The 6,629-nt window shown below is 44.2% G+C and overlaps 1 protein-coding gene across 1 annotated transcript in view; it reads right to left on the bottom strand.

Annotated features, from left to right (window-relative positions):
* Nucleotides 1–6,380, bottom strand: part of LOC146177237 (sulfotransferase 1C3-like) — a 12,555-nt gene extending 6,175 nt beyond the window's left edge. Inside the window, exon 1 of the mRNA XM_084581108.1 lies at nucleotides 6,324–6,380. The gene's annotated coding sequence lies outside the window, so the exon portion shown is untranslated. The remainder of the gene's footprint in view (nucleotides 1–6,323) is intronic.
* Between the last annotated feature and the right edge of the window lie 249 nt (nucleotides 6,381–6,629).

Genomic DNA, 6,629 nt, shown 5'->3' with positions numbered 1-6,629 from the left:
TAAGGTAATAATCAACAGCCTCGGGAAGAAAAAGCAGTTTGCTTTAGGTAGCGAAGCACTAGACGTAGTAGGCGAATATGTCTACTTAGGATCGGTAGTAACCGCAGATCCAGACTATGAAAAGGAAATAACTAGAAGAATAAGATTGGGAAGGAGCGCATTTGGCAAGCAATCACAGATTATGACTAGCAGCTTACCGGTATCGCTCAAGAGGAAAGTATACAACAGTTGCATCTTACCTGTACTCACCTATGGGGCTGAAACGTGGCGCGCAAACGTACCGTGCCGTAATATTATATATATCTCTTGAAAGCAAACACGGGATTTGCCGCTTATTTGTTCCGTCATCATTTTGAATGCCTTTTTTAACATGGATCAGTATCGATAAGCCAAACAACCCCGACCAATTTTTACGGACAGCCCAGTCAGCCTGCTGAGATTGCGTCGTGGTATCTGACACACTTTCTGTAGCCAATAGTTTATGGCGTTAAATGGATGGAGTACGCGTAGGTAATGGAATTGTTAAAGAAAACAAAAAAATTACGATGTAGAACGTTTATGTGCCTCACATATGGACATTTTCTTACACGCGTTGTTCTGTCGAGTCAAGAAGTAAATACCAGACCGGCTGATTTTAGTACTGCTCTGACGACGATATATTCAGTCCGACTTCAAAAACTCCATTTTGGAAAATGCAAAGTCATGTGGCAAAGCTCGAAACTATACTGGAAGTGGCAATTGAGCAGAGCTCCAATGCCTCTTCATCTCTTCTTCGTATCGCAGCGACAGATCGAGTGACAATGACTAAGGTTTAGGCAGAGACGATCTGTACCAGGCGAATTAGTTTCAATGTCGCCACCACGAGAAAGGATATTTCTTTATGTCTTTAGTGTACACTGCACCTTGTTTCGGCAACTTAATCTTCTCTAGTTCAACAAAACGTAAACAAGCTAGCAAATAAAATAAAACAGCAAAAGACATTTACGACTGCATAAGTCAGGTAATGCGAATGTTTCACTACGTCATAGCCCAGTTTTTTCTTCGAATTTGGTCGTATTTGAACACGCATTATTCGAGAATTACAAATGTACAATAATGGAGTATTTTCGCAAGTGCATGATTTTTTTATTTGCAGACATCCGGTGGACAATCTTTTTTTATCGTCCTGGCGGTGGCGCGAGATGTGAGTCAGCGGAAACCATCAATGTTTTATGTGAGCAGTAAGTAGACCTCTCGTTACCTCATTTTAGCGTCTTGCTGGCGCTTTTGTCGTCCCGCTTCGGCCCCTCGTAGTCGACGTTTTTTTCGGGCATGCTTTTGTGCAAGTTGAACACTCGCGCGACAAGCACGGCGCTTGGATTGTGATGCGCAGAACTTTATTCCCGCACTAAGCATAGTTTGTTTCGTACGGCGTGCCTCATTCATCTGCCGGTGCACCTGGTCCCAATCTGTCTACCTGCGGGGACGCACGCCCGTAAACGCAACCGACTCTAACAGCTAAGAGAAATGCACAAGCACGCACGTAAATGGTGTCCTTGACACCAGCTCGGAGCGATGACCTTCTGCACTCGCTACTATTTCCCTTGCAAACATGCTTCGATGGGCCTCATCCCTCACTTTCCACATGCGCTCACTGCCTTCACACTGCTGCCGACGACAGCGTGGTTTCGGTACCATGGCAGTAGCTTCGCTAAACGCCGAGGCGTTTTCGATAAATGGGGCTGGTAAACTTCCGCTTTAACAGTTTGTCATGCTTCTATCATAGCCAAGAAGACGCCACGCGCGTATTTTATGAGCGTAACTAAGTTGCAACTTTACACCACGTATGATATTTGCAGCCTGTAACTTTACAATTTTCAGTGATGGAATTTTCTGTTAGCGATGGACACTGACAAACTTCGAAAGGATATGCCGTTACATCCGAGCCTCCTTAGAGGTAATATTTACGGACCATGATCACAGCAAAATATGACATTTGTAGCAAAATCTGAACGTAGACAATGCGACACCGATTGGGGTTGAGCTGGTGAAATTAACCTTGCGAATTACGACGGCAATTACTTCGTCACAGTGACACGTACACAGTATGGAAGAAAACTGAGCAAGGGTTTAGGACATGCTTCAATTTGCACTTCAGGCCAACGGTTTGACAGGGGACTTGACCTCGAAGACAAGTTCGCTCCTGGAAATTTGCATTGCCTGGTGAACTAAGGCTTCTCGTGATCCCTTGTTCAGTTCTATTTCTTAGTGTATAGCCTTATTCCTCTATATTTATGCTGAGAGACTGATCTGTGACCTGAAGAGCTACCTCTCAATCCACCCAGTCATTTTCATCATCATCAGCCTCACTGTACCCACTGCTGGGCGAAGGCCTCTCCCGCATTCCTCAAAATAATCCGGCCCTGTGCTAGCTGCATCCACTTGGCACCTGCCCACCTAACTTTCTGCCACCCCCTGCTACACTTTCCTTCTCCTGGAATCCAGTTTGTTACCTCTAAGCGACCATCAGTTATCCTTTCTGCTCACTACATGTCCTGCCCATGCCCATTTCTTCTTAAGTTCCACTACAATGTCGTAACTTGAATTATATCTCTGACTCACTCTGCACGCTTCCTATCTCTTAATGTTACCCCTACCATTTTTCGTTCCATAGCCCTCTGGGTTGTCCTCAACTTAAGTAGAACTCTCTTGGTCAGCCTCCACGTTTCAGCCCCTTAGGTGAGTACAGCTAAGATGCAACTGCTGTATACTTTCCTCTTGAGCGATACCGGTCAGCTGCTAGTCATAATCTGCGGGTGCTAGCTAAATGTGCTCCATCCCAATCTTATTCTTCTTGTTATTTCTTTTGCATGGTCTGGATCTGCGGTTACTACCTGTCCTAAATAGACATATTTGCCTACTACTTCGCTACCTAATGTAAACTGCTGTTCCTTCCCGAGGCTATTGAACCTTATCTTAGTCTTCTGCATATTGATTTTCCAGTCCACCTTTCTACTTTTCCTGCCTAGGTCATTAATAATTCTTTGAAGTTCCTCCGCTGAGTTAGCAAAGCGATGTCATCAGCAAATTGCAGATTACTAAGGTGTTCTCAATCTACTCTTATCCCTAACTACTCCCATTTCAAATCTCTGAATACTTCCATCTCTCTCTCTCTCTCTCTCTCTCTCTCTCTCTCTCTCTCTCTCTCTCTCTCTCCAGTCTTCAGTCTCTGATTATCAGTCACCTTCATTAGTCAGTAAATGCTCCACAGAGCAGATGGGAGTATCATATAATTCTTAGAAGACTGCAGGAAACTCCTTCTTGCATGCACTGCCGCTGTGGTAAGCAACTTCTTGAAGTAAGCTGTATACGGCTCCTGCCTTTTTGAGTGGAGCGAGAAAAACACACCTTTCCGCATTGTCTTCTGAACAGTATATAAGATAATTATGCTTTACGTGCCACACACGCACCGCATGAGAAACTTAGTAAAGATGATGCCGTGATGTTTGTGCATCTACGCTGGAGCAAGAGCACAACGCATGCGGTCTGGTACAGTTGCGTGAGATCTTCTAATCCCTTGATCGCACCTGCTTTGTTTGGTGGATACCGGAGGCTACTGAAATCAATTACCACGATTCATTTGAAGACTGCGCTCGTTTCTTGAGGGACATTTAGTGCGAAAGCACTTACACGATCGTCAGAACCGAGCGGAAACCTGGCTTGTACGTGGTTTGTTGCCATAGTAATCATGAAGCCAACCCGTTATTTGAGTCACTGAAGCTGGGAATTACATGTACAACTGACACCCCTGTGGTTATGCCCCTTCCATTGTTGCCTCTGGGGCTCCATTAGTTGCAATTGAGAGGCTTGTCGTATCATTCTATTCCCACCATATCTGCTGTACCGCTCTGTTTCATTCTTTATATCGAACACATTATGATGCCTGTATTATGTGAACCTATCTCTTCTTTTGTAGTTTTAGTGCATGCTGCGTTCACGTGAACTGGGCTGTAATCCCAGCCTTCAATAAGTCACACTTTTTTTTTGTATGTGCAGCAGGGATCTAGTCAAGCTAACCTACCAGCTTTTCATCCCAAACTTCCCTCATCTGTTTGAGTGAAAACTAAAGGCAATATTATATTAGTATCAAACTGTTGCAGCACCTTCTCACTTCGATGAGTTCATTCGCCCACAGAAGTGATGAGCACCACTGGTTGGAGAACTTCTACAAGCGAGCACATTCTTTGAGATCTATCGAAAAGCACTGCTTGTCTTTTTCTTTCTGTATTAGCACTCGTGCCTTTGCGTTTGGTGCCGAATAATAGGCACTAGAGGACACTCGTTGCACGTATCGAGTGGCAGCTGCCTTCTTCGAGATCTCTTTAATTGCGTGCCTTCTACTTCCCTAAACTCTATTCGCTACAAGAAACAGTAACGAAATACAATGTCTATGGTTTGCGCATATCGAACTTTTTACACATAATAAGGAATAATCAGGCACTTTTTCATATTTCGTTTTATTTAAATATGGCCCGTGCTGCCACGAGTTCGCCTCAGAGTTTGTGTTTTGTAAAAAAATACCTTTACTACAGCGTCGAGGACACTTTGTGATAGAAATCGCAGACGGTAAGAAATTATGGTTGAATCAAACTGCAGAGGTAATGAAAAGTGTCTTATTGTGCGTGTGATAGTAAATGTGAATGTTATGATGGTTTATGCTCGCCGAACACTTAACACGAAAACAACGTCAACGCTCACGAACCCTACTTTTTTGAGCGTGAATAAGCACGATATAAGAGATAGACATACAGATTGGTTCTCGGCAGTCGTCACTAGTCATGTTCTGCAGAAATATGTGCTTTAGCGATTTAGCGGCAACCTATGATGACTACCCTACCTAGCCATTGCTGACCAAGTTATGTATGGGCTAACAGCCGTCCTTCATTTCTTTGGTTTTACATGTTGGTATCACAGTCGGCTACGGTATTCCTTCACTCTTTCGCACAAGAGTGAATGAGAACGCGTGAATGAGAATGAGGCTGGCTCTCTGATGCCGATTTGTAAGACCGTGTGGAACGTTGATAGCCGCGTCGTTTTTGTGGCCTCTTGCATTGAAATTGCTCAAGTTTTTTTAAAGGAACAACAAAAGGAGAAAAGCTTAAAGCCACTGCTTTCCGCCTCCATTGCACTGGACCCTAGAAACTCAAAAGCATTTTGTGTACAGTACGACCTGCTGGGCCTCTCCTGTCGTCTGTCTAGCTTTGCCGAGAGCACCATACAGGATGAACGCGCTTAAACGTGTGACGAGTTTTAAGTAAAGCCAAAATTGCACACATCCTACCGCCACACACCCGAGTTTACTGCAACATGTAACGCCTTCACAAGGTCGTATGACCTAGTTAAACAGATCTCCTCTGTTCCAGTTCAAAGTTCTACGACAATGTTCAGACTTGTTTCAGCCACTGTCCATATGGCTCTTACACTGTTAGGTCTTGTGAACCAAGCACCCGTGCGTAAGCTTCAACTTGGCTTGTTCAAGCTTCGTATGAACTAGTTAAATTCAACTGCAGGGTTTCATTCCAAAGTCCTACTGCGATCTTTACACCAATTTTTAAGTCGACTACTTCTATCGCAATTACACTGCTCTGTTTAGTGAAATGAGTCTGTTTGTAATGCTCCGCTTCGTTGCCGTCCGTCATGGTCTCCCGGGAGCTCTAATTAATGACTCGGCTTCCATTACTACTTCGAGTGGTTCTTGCTTTAGTTCACACCTGATTTCAGTGTCTGTTAAACCAAAAATGATTTCACCGATTTCCTGAAGGGACAGTATTACCGGCATTTTAAAGCGATACATTTCAAGTTCTCCTGCAGTGGAGCACACGGTGCTTTCCTGGCAGCGTCCGGCCTTGTGTCGCGGAAATCCTTACTGGCATACAGGGTTATGACCTAACAGCCACATGACATTGTAGAGAAATTTAAACGCCTAACACTTATAACGTGGAAGACGGGTCATGCGTTGAACTAAACTATTATAAAACATTGATTTATTAATATTGTTGGTCGGTACAAATCTTCACATATACAAAGTTTGTCGGATCCATAGCAATGCGAACAGTCACCGCATGCCTCAAAGGACTCAACTGTGTAAAGGCATATGTTGCCGCTAAGGGACTAGAGACGTACTGGGTGACGGATATACACAAATATCTCGGAATGAAGACATGACATGCCATGCACTGTTTCTTCGTTTTGTGTTGTACATACCGTTCTCTCACTTCCTGACCATATCCTACCTTTTTTGACAGTAAGCAGAGTGTGAAGAATCAGGCTAATAATGACCGTACCGTATCTCTGATGTCCCTCCGAGGAGAACTGTGCTGGTCGTGATGCTTAACCTGTGGCTGTAGTGAAACTGTGACTGCACCGCCTTCAGTGTTTTTCAATTCAAATACTGGTGGGGGAAAATAAATGCCCACTTTCATAAAGGGAAAGAGAAGGACGCGTAGTGAACGAAACAAAACTTCGATTTAGAACGCTTGGTGCTGCTCGCAGGTGTTTGAGAAAGGCAGGAAATGAAGCTGGCGAGGGCAAGGAAGGGGGAGGACATTGTCACTGAGGATATGAGCCGCCACAGCAGAAAAATATTTATA

The sequence above is a fragment of the Amblyomma maculatum genome, chromosome 10, assembly GCF_055883805.1.
Source record: "Amblyomma maculatum isolate TAMU_Amacu chromosome 10, ASM5588380v1, whole genome shotgun sequence".
NCBI lineage: Eukaryota > Metazoa > Arthropoda > Arachnida > Ixodida > Ixodidae > Amblyomma > Amblyomma maculatum.
The sequence above is the reverse complement of the archived record's forward strand: the minus strand, read 5'-3'. Positions and strand labels throughout refer to the sequence as shown.